At 45.8% G+C, this 9,694-nt stretch overlaps 49 pseudogenes; all 49 read right to left on the bottom strand.

Annotated features, from left to right (window-relative positions):
* Positions 1-51: 51 nt before the first annotated feature.
* LOC140109765 (5S ribosomal RNA) lies at positions 52-170 on the bottom strand (annotated as a pseudogene).
* Positions 171-433: 263 nt separating this feature from the next.
* On the bottom strand, positions 434-552 carry LOC140109668 (5S ribosomal RNA; annotated as a pseudogene).
* Positions 553-622: 70 nt separating this feature from the next.
* On the bottom strand, positions 623-741 carry LOC140110215 (5S ribosomal RNA; annotated as a pseudogene).
* A 70-nt stretch (positions 742-811) lies between these two features.
* On the bottom strand, positions 812-930 carry LOC140109768 (5S ribosomal RNA; annotated as a pseudogene).
* A 72-nt stretch (positions 931-1,002) lies between these two features.
* Positions 1,003-1,121, bottom strand: LOC140109636 (5S ribosomal RNA; annotated as a pseudogene).
* A 70-nt stretch (positions 1,122-1,191) lies between these two features.
* Positions 1,192-1,310, bottom strand: LOC140110148 (5S ribosomal RNA; annotated as a pseudogene).
* Positions 1,311-1,380: 70 nt separating this feature from the next.
* LOC140109769 (5S ribosomal RNA) lies at positions 1,381-1,499 on the bottom strand (annotated as a pseudogene).
* A 72-nt stretch (positions 1,500-1,571) lies between these two features.
* Positions 1,572-1,690, bottom strand: LOC140109637 (5S ribosomal RNA; annotated as a pseudogene).
* Positions 1,691-1,762: 72 nt separating this feature from the next.
* LOC140110254 (5S ribosomal RNA) lies at positions 1,763-1,881 on the bottom strand (annotated as a pseudogene).
* A 70-nt stretch (positions 1,882-1,951) lies between these two features.
* On the bottom strand, positions 1,952-2,070 carry LOC140110091 (5S ribosomal RNA; annotated as a pseudogene).
* Positions 2,071-2,142: 72 nt separating this feature from the next.
* On the bottom strand, positions 2,143-2,261 carry LOC140109770 (5S ribosomal RNA; annotated as a pseudogene).
* A 70-nt stretch (positions 2,262-2,331) lies between these two features.
* On the bottom strand, positions 2,332-2,450 carry LOC140109771 (5S ribosomal RNA; annotated as a pseudogene).
* A 70-nt stretch (positions 2,451-2,520) lies between these two features.
* On the bottom strand, positions 2,521-2,639 carry LOC140109772 (5S ribosomal RNA; annotated as a pseudogene).
* Positions 2,640-2,711: 72 nt separating this feature from the next.
* Positions 2,712-2,830, bottom strand: LOC140109638 (5S ribosomal RNA; annotated as a pseudogene).
* A 70-nt stretch (positions 2,831-2,900) lies between these two features.
* Positions 2,901-3,019, bottom strand: LOC140109997 (5S ribosomal RNA; annotated as a pseudogene).
* A 70-nt stretch (positions 3,020-3,089) lies between these two features.
* Positions 3,090-3,208, bottom strand: LOC140110000 (5S ribosomal RNA; annotated as a pseudogene).
* Positions 3,209-3,278: 70 nt separating this feature from the next.
* LOC140110152 (5S ribosomal RNA) lies at positions 3,279-3,397 on the bottom strand (annotated as a pseudogene).
* A 70-nt stretch (positions 3,398-3,467) lies between these two features.
* Positions 3,468-3,586, bottom strand: LOC140109773 (5S ribosomal RNA; annotated as a pseudogene).
* Positions 3,587-3,658: 72 nt separating this feature from the next.
* On the bottom strand, positions 3,659-3,777 carry LOC140109720 (5S ribosomal RNA; annotated as a pseudogene).
* A 72-nt stretch (positions 3,778-3,849) lies between these two features.
* LOC140110255 (5S ribosomal RNA) lies at positions 3,850-3,968 on the bottom strand (annotated as a pseudogene).
* A 70-nt stretch (positions 3,969-4,038) lies between these two features.
* On the bottom strand, positions 4,039-4,157 carry LOC140110092 (5S ribosomal RNA; annotated as a pseudogene).
* Positions 4,158-4,229: 72 nt separating this feature from the next.
* Positions 4,230-4,348, bottom strand: LOC140109774 (5S ribosomal RNA; annotated as a pseudogene).
* A 70-nt stretch (positions 4,349-4,418) lies between these two features.
* On the bottom strand, positions 4,419-4,537 carry LOC140110154 (5S ribosomal RNA; annotated as a pseudogene).
* A 72-nt stretch (positions 4,538-4,609) lies between these two features.
* On the bottom strand, positions 4,610-4,728 carry LOC140109775 (5S ribosomal RNA; annotated as a pseudogene).
* Positions 4,729-4,798: 70 nt separating this feature from the next.
* LOC140109776 (5S ribosomal RNA) lies at positions 4,799-4,917 on the bottom strand (annotated as a pseudogene).
* A 70-nt stretch (positions 4,918-4,987) lies between these two features.
* On the bottom strand, positions 4,988-5,106 carry LOC140109778 (5S ribosomal RNA; annotated as a pseudogene).
* A 70-nt stretch (positions 5,107-5,176) lies between these two features.
* On the bottom strand, positions 5,177-5,295 carry LOC140109780 (5S ribosomal RNA; annotated as a pseudogene).
* A 70-nt stretch (positions 5,296-5,365) lies between these two features.
* LOC140110093 (5S ribosomal RNA) lies at positions 5,366-5,484 on the bottom strand (annotated as a pseudogene).
* A 70-nt stretch (positions 5,485-5,554) lies between these two features.
* On the bottom strand, positions 5,555-5,673 carry LOC140109628 (5S ribosomal RNA; annotated as a pseudogene).
* Positions 5,674-5,743: 70 nt separating this feature from the next.
* Positions 5,744-5,862, bottom strand: LOC140110002 (5S ribosomal RNA; annotated as a pseudogene).
* A 70-nt stretch (positions 5,863-5,932) lies between these two features.
* LOC140110155 (5S ribosomal RNA) lies at positions 5,933-6,051 on the bottom strand (annotated as a pseudogene).
* A 70-nt stretch (positions 6,052-6,121) lies between these two features.
* On the bottom strand, positions 6,122-6,240 carry LOC140109781 (5S ribosomal RNA; annotated as a pseudogene).
* Positions 6,241-6,312: 72 nt separating this feature from the next.
* Positions 6,313-6,431, bottom strand: LOC140109719 (5S ribosomal RNA; annotated as a pseudogene).
* A 72-nt stretch (positions 6,432-6,503) lies between these two features.
* On the bottom strand, positions 6,504-6,622 carry LOC140110256 (5S ribosomal RNA; annotated as a pseudogene).
* A 70-nt stretch (positions 6,623-6,692) lies between these two features.
* LOC140110094 (5S ribosomal RNA) lies at positions 6,693-6,811 on the bottom strand (annotated as a pseudogene).
* Positions 6,812-6,883: 72 nt separating this feature from the next.
* On the bottom strand, positions 6,884-7,002 carry LOC140109782 (5S ribosomal RNA; annotated as a pseudogene).
* Positions 7,003-7,072: 70 nt separating this feature from the next.
* LOC140110156 (5S ribosomal RNA) lies at positions 7,073-7,191 on the bottom strand (annotated as a pseudogene).
* Positions 7,192-7,263: 72 nt separating this feature from the next.
* Positions 7,264-7,382, bottom strand: LOC140110027 (5S ribosomal RNA; annotated as a pseudogene).
* Positions 7,383-7,452: 70 nt separating this feature from the next.
* Positions 7,453-7,571, bottom strand: LOC140109783 (5S ribosomal RNA; annotated as a pseudogene).
* Positions 7,572-7,641: 70 nt separating this feature from the next.
* LOC140110125 (5S ribosomal RNA) lies at positions 7,642-7,760 on the bottom strand (annotated as a pseudogene).
* Positions 7,761-7,830: 70 nt separating this feature from the next.
* On the bottom strand, positions 7,831-7,949 carry LOC140109784 (5S ribosomal RNA; annotated as a pseudogene).
* Positions 7,950-8,021: 72 nt separating this feature from the next.
* On the bottom strand, positions 8,022-8,140 carry LOC140109639 (5S ribosomal RNA; annotated as a pseudogene).
* Positions 8,141-8,212: 72 nt separating this feature from the next.
* Positions 8,213-8,331, bottom strand: LOC140110257 (5S ribosomal RNA; annotated as a pseudogene).
* A 70-nt stretch (positions 8,332-8,401) lies between these two features.
* On the bottom strand, positions 8,402-8,520 carry LOC140110095 (5S ribosomal RNA; annotated as a pseudogene).
* Positions 8,521-8,592: 72 nt separating this feature from the next.
* On the bottom strand, positions 8,593-8,711 carry LOC140109785 (5S ribosomal RNA; annotated as a pseudogene).
* A 70-nt stretch (positions 8,712-8,781) lies between these two features.
* LOC140109786 (5S ribosomal RNA) lies at positions 8,782-8,900 on the bottom strand (annotated as a pseudogene).
* A 70-nt stretch (positions 8,901-8,970) lies between these two features.
* LOC140109787 (5S ribosomal RNA) lies at positions 8,971-9,089 on the bottom strand (annotated as a pseudogene).
* Positions 9,090-9,161: 72 nt separating this feature from the next.
* On the bottom strand, positions 9,162-9,280 carry LOC140109640 (5S ribosomal RNA; annotated as a pseudogene).
* A 260-nt stretch (positions 9,281-9,540) lies between these two features.
* LOC140110003 (5S ribosomal RNA) lies at positions 9,541-9,659 on the bottom strand (annotated as a pseudogene).
* Between the last annotated feature and the right edge of the window lie 35 nt (positions 9,660-9,694).

Here is a 9,694-nt window from a genome sequence, read left to right on the forward strand (position 1 = left end):
CCTTCTTTTACTATCTCATAGAGAAACTAACACAATTTTCAGGTTCAAAAAGGTCAACGGAACTTGGGATTCCCAGCCAGTCTCCCATGCTGGTACTTGCCAAGCCTTAAGCTGCATTGCTGCTGCGATCTGACGAGAGCAGGCACATTCAGCTTAGAATGGCCGTTGACAGCAGCTGTTCAATTTGAACCTTCTTTTACCATCTTTGACATAGAAACTAACACAATTTTCAGGTTCAAAAAGGTCAAAGGAACTTGGGATTCCCAGCCAGTCTCCCATGCTGGTACTTGCTAAGCCTTAAGCTGCATTGCTGCTGCGATCTGACGAGAGCAGGCACATTCAGCTTAGAATGGCCGTTGACAGCAGCTGTTCAATTTGAACCTATTTTTACCATCTTTGACATAGAAACTAACACAATTTTCAGGTTCAAAAAGGTCAACGGAACTTGGGATTCCCAGCCAGTCTCCCATGCTGGTACTTGCCAAGCCTTAAGCTGCATTGCTGCTGCGATCTGACGTGAGCAGGCACATTCAGCTTAGAATGGCTGTTGACAGCAGCTGTTCAATTTGAACCTTCTTTTACTATCTCATAGAGAAACTAACACAATTTTAAGGTTCAAAAAGGCCAACGGAACTTGGGATTCCCAGCCAGTCTCCCATGCTGGTACTTGCCAAACCTTAAGCTGCATTGCTGCTGCGATCTGACGAGAGCAGGCACATTCAGCTTAGAATGGCCGTTGACAGTAGCTGTTCAATTTGAACCTTCTTTTACTATCTCATAGAGAAACTAACACAATTTTCAGGTTCAAAAAGGTCAACGGAACTTGGGATTCCCAGCCAGTCTCCCATGCTGGTACTTGCCAAGCCTTAAGCTGCATTGCTGCTGCGATCTGACGAGAGCAGGCACATTCAGCTTAGAATGGCCGTTGACAGCAGCTGTTCAATTTGAACCTTCTTTTACCATCTTTGACATAGAAACTAACACAATTTTCAGGTTCAAAAAGGTCAAAGGAACTTGGGATTCCCAGCCAGTCTCCCATGCTGGTACTTGCCAAGCCTTAAGCTGCATTGCTGCTGCGATCTGACGAGAGCAGGCACATTCAGCTTAGAATGGCCGTTGACAGCAGCTGTTCAATTTGAACCTTCTTTTACTATCTCATAGAGAAACTAACACAATTTTCATGTTCAAAAAGGTCAACAGAACTTGGGATTCCCAGCCAGTCGCCCATGCTGGTACTTGCCAAGCCTTAAGCTGCATTGCTGCTGCGATCTGACGAGAGCAGGCACATTCAGCTTAGAATGGCCATTGACAGCAGCTGTTCAATTTGAACCTTCTTTTACTATCTCATAGAGAAACTAACACAATTTTCAGGTTCAAAAAGGTCAACGGAACTTGGGATTCCCAGCCAGTCTCCCATGCTGGTACTTGCCAAGCCTTAAGCTGCATTGCTGCTGCGATCTGACGAGAGCAGGCACATTCAGCTTAGAATGGCCGTTGACAGCAGCTGTTCAATTTGAACCTTCTTTTACCATCTTTGACATAGAAACTAACACAATTTTCAGGTTCAAAAAGGTCAAAGGAACTTGGGATTCCCAGCCAGTCTCCCATGCTGGTACTTGCCAAGCCTTAAGCTGCATTGCTGCTGCGATCTGACGAGAGCAGGCACATTCAGCTTAGAATGGCCGTTGACAGCAGCTGTTCAATTTGAACCTTCTTTTACCATCTTTGACATAGAAACTAACACAATTTTCAGGTTCAAAAAGGTCAACGGAACTTGGGATTCCCAGCCAGTCTCCCATGCTGGTACTTGCCAAGCCTTAAGCTGCATTGCTGCTGCGATCTGACGAGAGCAGGCACATTCAGCTTAGAATGGCTGTTGACAGCAGCTGTTCAATTTGAACCTTCTTTTACTATCTCATAGAGAAACTAACACAATTTTCAGGTTCAAAAAGGCCAACGGAACTTGGGATTCCCAGCCAGTCTCCCATGCTGGTACTTGCCAAGCCTTAAGCTGCATTGCTGCTGCGATCTGACGAGAGCAGGCACATTCAGCTTAGAATGGCCGTTGACAGCAGCTGTTCAATTTGAACCTTCTTTTACCATTTTTGACATAGAAACTAACACAATTTTCAGGTTCAAAAAGGTCAACGGAACTTGGGATTCCCAGCCAGTCTCCCATGCTGGTACTTGCCAAGCCTTAAGCTGCATTGCTGCTGCGATCTGACGAGAGCAGGCACATTCAGCTTAGAATGGCCGTTGACAGCAGCTGTTCAATTTGAACCTTCTTTTACTATCTCATAGAGAAACTAACACAATTTTCAGGTTCAAAAAGGTCAACGGAACTTGGGATTCCCAGCCAGTCTCCCATGCTGGTACTTGCCAAGCCTTAAGCTGCATTGCTGCTGCGATCTGACGAGAGCAGGCACATTCAGCTTAGAATGGCCGTTGACAGCAGCTGTTCAATTTGAACCTTCTTTTACTATCTCATAGAGAAACTAACACAATTTTCAGGTTCAAAAAGGTCAACGGAACTTGGGATTCCCAGCCAGTCTCCCATGCTGGTACTTGCCAAGCCTTAAGCTGCATTGCTGCTGCGATCTGACGAGAGCAGGCACATTCAGCTTAGAATGGCCGTTGACAGCAGCTGTTCAATTTGAACCTTCTTTTACCATCTTTGACATAGAAACTAACACAATTTTCAGGTTCAAAAAGGTCAAAGGAACTTGGGATTCCCAGCCAGTCTCCCATGCTGGTACTTGCCAAGCCTTAAGCTGCATTGCTGCTGCGATCTGACGAGAGCAGGCACATTCAGCTTAGAATGGCCGTTGACAGCAGCTGTTCAATTTGAACCTTCTTTTACTATCTCATAGAGAAACTAACACAATTTTCATGTTCAAAAAGGTCAACGGAACTTGGGATTCCCAGCCAGTCGCCCATGCTGGTACTTGCCAAGCCTTAAGCTGCATTGCTGCTGCGATCTGACGAGAGCAGGCACATTCAGCTTAGAATGGCCGTTGACAGCAGCTGTTCAATTTGAACCTTCTTTTACTATCTCATAGAGAAACTAACACAATTTTCAGGTTCAAAAAGGTCAACGGAACTTGGGATTCCCAGCCAGTCGCCCATGCTGGTACTTGCCAAGCCTTAAGCTGCATTGCTGCTGCGATCTGACGAGAGCAGGCACATTCAGCTTAGAATGGCCGTTGACAGCAGCTGTTCAATTTGAACCTTCTTTTACTATCTCATAGAGAAACTAACACAATTTTCAGGTTCAAAAAGGTCAACGGAACTTAGGATTCCCAGCCAGTCTCCCATGCTGGTACTTGCCAAGCCTTAAGCTGCATTGCTGCTGCGATCTGACGAGAGCAGGCACATTCAGCTTAGAATGGCCGTTGACAGCAGCTGTTCAATTTGAACCTTCTTTTACTATCTCATAGAGAAACTAACACAATTTTCAGGTTCAAAAAGGTCAACGGAACTTGGGATTCCCAGCCAGTCTCCCATGCTGGTACTTGCCAAGCCTTAAGCTGCATTGCTGCTGCGATCTGACGAGAGCAGGCACATTCAGCTTAGAATGGCCGTTGACAGCAGCTGTTCAATTTGAACCTTCTTTTACCATCTTTGACATAGAAACTAACACAATTTTCAGGTTCAAAAAGGTCAAAGGAACTTGGGATTCCCAACCAGTCTCCCTTGCTGGTACTTGCCAAGCCTTAAGCTGCATTGCTGCTGCGATCTGACGAGAGCAGGCACATTCAGCTTAGAATGGCCGTTGACAGCAGCTGTTCAATTTGAACCTTCTTTTACCATCTTTGACATAGAAACTAACACAATTTTCAGGTTCAAAAAGGTCAACGGAACTTGGGATTCCCAGCCAGTCTCCCATGCTGGTACTTGCCAAGCCTTAAGCTGCATTGCTGCTGCGATCTGACGAGAGCAGGCACATTCAGCTTAGAATGGCTGTTGACAGCAGCTGTTCAATTTGAACCTTCTTTTACTATCTCATAGAGAAACTAACACAATTTTCAGGTTCAAAAAGGCCAACGGAACTTGGGATTCCCAGCCAGTCTCCCATGCTGGTACTTGCCAAGCCTTAAGCTGCATTGCTGCTGCGATCTGACGAGAGCAGGCACATTCAGCTTAGAATGGCCGTTGACAGCAGCTGTTCAATTTGAACCTTCTTTTACCATCTTTGACATAGAAACTAACACAATTTTCAGGTTCAAAAAGGTCAACGGAACTTGGGATTCCCAGCCAGTCTCCCATGCTGGTACTTGCCAAGCCTTAAGCTGCATTGCTGCTGCGATCTGACGAGAGCAGGCACATTCAGCTTAGAATGGCCGTTGACATCAGCTGTTCAATTTGAACCTTCTTTTACTATCTCATAGAGAAACTAACACAATTTTCAGGTTCAAAAAGGTCAACGGAACTTAGGATTCCCAGCCAGTCTCCCATGCTGGTACTTGCCAAGCCTTAAGCTGCATTGCTGCTGCGATCTGACGAGAGCAGGCACATTCAGCTTAGAATGGCCGTTGACAGCAGCTGTTCAATTTGAACCTTCTTTTACCATCTTTGACATAGAAACTAACACAATTTTCAGGTTCAAAAAGGTCAACGGAACTTGGGATTCCCAGCCAGTCTCCCATGCTGGTACTTGCCAAGCCTTAAGCTGCATTGCTGCTGCGATCTGACGAGAGCAGGCACATTCAGCTTAGAATGGCCGTTGACAGCAGCTGTTCAATTTGAACCTTCTTTTACTATCTCATAGAGAAACTAACACAATTTTCAGGTTCAAAAAGGTCAACGGAACTTGGGATTCCCAGCCAGTCTCCCATGCTGGTACTTGCCAAGCCTTAAGCTGCATTGCTGCTGCGATCTGACGAGAGCAGGCACATTCAGCTTAGAATGGCCGTTGACAGCAGCTGTTCAATTTGAACCTTCTTTTACTATCTCATAGAGAAACTAACACAATTTTCAGGTTCAAAAAGGTCAACGGAACTTGGGATTCCCAGCCAGTCTCCCATGCTGGTACTTGCCAAGCCTTAAGCTGCATTGCTGCTGCGATCTGACGAGAGCAGGCACATTCAGCTTAGAATGGCCGTTGACAGCAGCTGTTCAATTTGAACCTTCTTTTACTATCTCATAGAGAAACTAACACAATTTTCAGGTTCAAAAAGGTCAACGGAACTTGGGATTCCCAGCCAGTCTCCCATGCTGGTACTTGCCAAGCCTTAAGCTGCATTGCTGCTGCGATCTGACGAGAGCAGGCACATTCAGCTTAGAATGGCCGTTGACAGCAGCTGTTCAATTTGAACCTTCTTTTACTATCTCATAGAGAAACTAACACAATTTTCAGGTTCAAAAAGGCCAACGGAACTTGGGATTCCCAGCCAGTCTCCCATGCTGGTACTTGCCAAGCCTTAAGCTGCATTGCTGCTGCGATCTGACGAGAGCAGGCACATTCAGCTTAGAATGGCCGTTGACAGCAGCTGTTCAATTTGAACCTTCTTTTACTATCTCATAGAGAAACTAACACAATTTTCATGTTCAAAAAGGTCAACGGAACTTGGGATTCCCAGCCAGTCGCCCATGCTGGTACTTGCCAAGCCTTAAGCTGCATTGCTGCTGCGATCTGACGAGAGCAGGCACATTCAGCTTAGAATGGCTGTTGACAGCAGCTGTTCAATTTGAACCTTCTTTTACTATCTCATAGAGAAACTAACACAATTTTCAGGTTCAAAAAGGTCAACGGAACTTGGGATTCCCAGCCAGTCGCCCATGCTGGTACTTGCCAAGCCTTAAGCTGCATTGCTGCTGCGATCTGACGAGAGCAGGCACATTCAGCTTAGAATGGCCGTTGACAGCAGCTGTTCAATTTGAACCTTCTTTTACTATCTCATAGAGAAACTAACACAATTTTCAGGTTCAAAAAGGTCAACGGAACTTAGGATTCCCAGCCAGTCTCCCATGCTGGTACTTGCCAAGCCTTAAGCTGCATTGCTGCTGCGATCTGACGAGAGCAGGCACATTCAGCTTAGAATGGCCGTTGACAGCAGCTGTTCAATTTGAACCTTCTTTTACTATCTCATAGAGAAACTAACACAATTTTCAGGTTCAAAAAGGTCAACGGAACTTGGGATTCCCAGCCAGTCTCCCATGCTGGTACTTGCCAAGCCTTAAGCTGCATTGCTGCTGCGATCTGACGAGAGCAGGCACATTCAGCTTAGAATGGCCGTTGACAGCAGCTGTTCAATTTGAACCTTCTTTTACCATCTTTGACATAGAAACTAACACAATTTTCAGGTTCAAAAAGGTCAAAGGAACTTGGGATTCCCAGCCAGTCTCCCATGCTGGTACTTGCCAAGCCTTAAGCTGCATTGCTGCTGCAATCTGACGAGAGCAGGCACATTCAGCTTAGAATGGCCGTTGACAGCAGCTGTTCAATTTGAACCTTCTTTTACCATCTTTGACATAGAAACTAACACAATTTTCAGGTTCAAAAAGGTCAACGGAACTTGGGATTCCCAGCCAGTCTCCCATGCTGGTACTTGCCAAGCCTTAAGCTGCATTGCTGCTGCGATCTGACGAGAGCAGGCACATTCAGCTTAGAATGGCTGTTGACAGCAGCTGTTCAATTTGAACCTTCTTTTACTATCTCATAGAGAAACTAACACAATTTTCAGGTTCAAAAAGGCCAACGGAACTTGGGATTCCCAGCCAGTCTCCCATGCTGGTACTTGCCAAGCCTTAAGCTGCATTGCTGCTGCGATCTGACGAGAGCAGGCACATTCAGCTTAGAATGGCCGTTGACAGCAGCTGTTCAATTTGAACCTTCTTTTACCATCTTTGACATAGAAACTAACACAATTTTCAGGTTCAAAAAGGTCAACGGAACTTGGGATTCCCAGCCAGTCTCCCATGCTGGTACTTGCCAAGCCTTAAGCTGCATTGCTGCTGCGATCTGACGAGAGCAGGCACATTCAGCTTAGAATGGCCGTTGACAGCAGCTGTTCAATTTGAACCTTCTTTTACTATCTCATAGAGAAACTAACACAATTTTCAGGTTCAAAAAGGTCAACGGAACTTAGGATTCCCAGCCAGTCTCCCATGCTGGTACTTGCCAAGCCTTAAGCTGCATTGCTGCTGCGATCTGACGAGAGCAGGCACATTCAGCTTAGAATGGCCGTTGACAGCAGCTGTTCAATTTGAACCTTCTTTTACCATCTTTGACATAGAAACTAACACAATTTTCAGGTTCAAAAAGGTCAACAGAACTTGGGATTCCCAGCCAGTCTCCCATGCTGGTACTTGCCAAGCCTTAAGCTGCATTGCTGCTGCGATCTGACGAGAGCAGGCACATTCAGCTTAGAATGGCCGTTGACAGCAGCTGTTCAATTTGAACCTTCTTTTACTATCTCATAGAGAAACTAACACAATTTTCATGTTCAAAAAGGTCAACGGAACTTGGGATTCCCAGCCAGTCTCCCATGCTGGTACTTGCCAAGCCTTAAGCTGCATTGCTGCTGCGATCTGACGAGAGCAGGCACATTCAGCTTAGAATGGCCGTTGACAGCAGCTGTTCAATTTGAACCTTCTTTTACTATCTCATAGAGAAACTAACACAATTTTCAGGTTCAAAAAGGTCAACGGAACTTGGGATTCCCAGCCAGTCGCCCATGCTGGTACTTGCCAAGCCTTAAGCTGCATTGCTGCTGCGATCTGACGAGAGCAGGCACATTCAGCTTAGAATGGCCATTGACAGCAGCTGTTCAATTTGAACCTTCTTTTACTATCTCATAGAGAAACTAACACAATTTTCAGGTTCAAAAAGGTCAACGGAACTTGGGATTCCCAGCCAGTCTCCCATGCTGGTACTTGCCAAGCCTTAAGCTGCATTGCTGCTGCGATCTGACGAGAGCAGGCACATTCAGCTTAGAATGGCCGTTGACAGCAGCTGTTCAATTTGAACCTTCTTTTACCATCTTTGACATAGAAACTAACACAATTTTCAGGTTCAAAAAGGTCAAAGGAACTTGGGATTCCCAGCCAGTCTCCCATGCTGGTACTTGCCAAGCCTTAAGCTGCATTGCTGCTGCGATCTGACGAGAGCAGGCACATTCAGCTTAGAATGGCCGTTGACAGCAGCTGTTCAATTTGAACCTTCTTTTACCATCTTTGACATAGAAACTAACACAATTTTCAGGTTCAAAAAGGTCAACGGAACTTGGGATTCCCAGCCAGTCTCCCATGCTGGTACTTGCCAAGCCTTAAGCTGCATTGCTGCTGCGATCTGACGAGAGCAGGCACATTCAGCTTAGAATGGCTGTTGACAGCAGCTGTTCAATTTGAACCTTCTTTTACTATCTCATAGAGAAACTAACACAATTTTCAGGTTCAAAAAGGCCAACGGAACTTGGGATTCCCAGCCAGTCTCCCATGCTGGTACTTGCCAAGCCTTAAGCTGCATTGCTGCTGCGATCTGACGAGAGCAGGCACATTCAGCTTAGAATGGCCGTTGACAGCAGCTGTTCAATTTGAACCTTCTTTTACCATTTTTGACATAGAAACTAACACAATTTTCAGGTTCAAAAAGGTCAACGGAACTTGGGATTCCCAGCCAGTCTCCCATGCTGGTACTTGCCAAGCCTTAAGCTGCATTGCTGCTGCGATCTGACGAGAGCAGGCACATTCAGCTTAGAATGGCCGTTGACAGCAGCTGTTCAATTTGAACCTTCTTTTACTATCTCATAGAGAAACTAACACAATTTTCAGGTTCAAAAAGGTCAACGGAACTTGGGATTCCCAGCCAGTCTCCCATGCTGGTACTTGCCAAGCCTTAAGCTGCATTGCTGCTGCGATCTGACGAGAGCAGGCACATTCAGCTTAGAATGGCCGTTGACAGCAGCTGTTCAATTTGAACCTTCTTTTACTATCTCATAGAGAAACTAACACAATTTTCAGGTTCAAAAAGGTCAACGGAACTTGGGATTCCCAGCCAGTCTCCCATGCTGGTACTTGCCAAGCCTTAAGCTGCATTGCTGCTGCGATCTGACGAGAGCAGGCACATTCAGCTTAGAATGGCCGTTGACAGCAGCTGTTCAATTTGAACCTTCTTTTACCATCTTTGACATAGAAACTAACACAATTTTCAGGTTCAAAAAGGTCAAAGGAACTTGGGATTCCCAGCCAGTCTCCCATGCTGGTACTTGCCAAGCCTTAAGCTGCATTGCTGCTGCGATCTGACGAGAGCAGGCACATTCAGCTTAGAATGGCCGTTGACAGCAGCTGTTCAATTTGAACCTTCTTTTACTATCTCATAGAGAAACTAACACAATTTTCATGTTCAAAAAGGTCAACGGAACTTGGGATTCCCAGCCAGTCGCCCATGCTGGTACACTTGCCAAGCCTTAAGCTGCATTGCTGCTGCGATCTGACGAGAGCAGGCCACATTCAGCTTAGAATGGCCGTTGACAGCAGCTGTTCAATTTGAACCTTCTTTTACTATCTCATAGAGAAACTACACAATTTTCAGGTTCAAAAGGTCAACGGAACTTGGGATTCCCAGCCAGTCGCCCATGCTGGTACTTGCCAAGCCTTAAGCTGCATTGCTGCTGCGATCTGACGAGAGCAGGCACATTCAGCTTAGAATGGCCGTTGACAGCAGCTGTTCAATTTGAACCTTCTTTTACTATCT

The sequence above is a fragment of the Engystomops pustulosus genome, unplaced genomic scaffold (genome assembly GCF_040894005.1).
Source record: "Engystomops pustulosus unplaced genomic scaffold, aEngPut4.maternal MAT_SCAFFOLD_235, whole genome shotgun sequence".
In the NCBI taxonomy this organism is placed as follows: domain Eukaryota; kingdom Metazoa; phylum Chordata; class Amphibia; order Anura; family Leptodactylidae; genus Engystomops; species Engystomops pustulosus.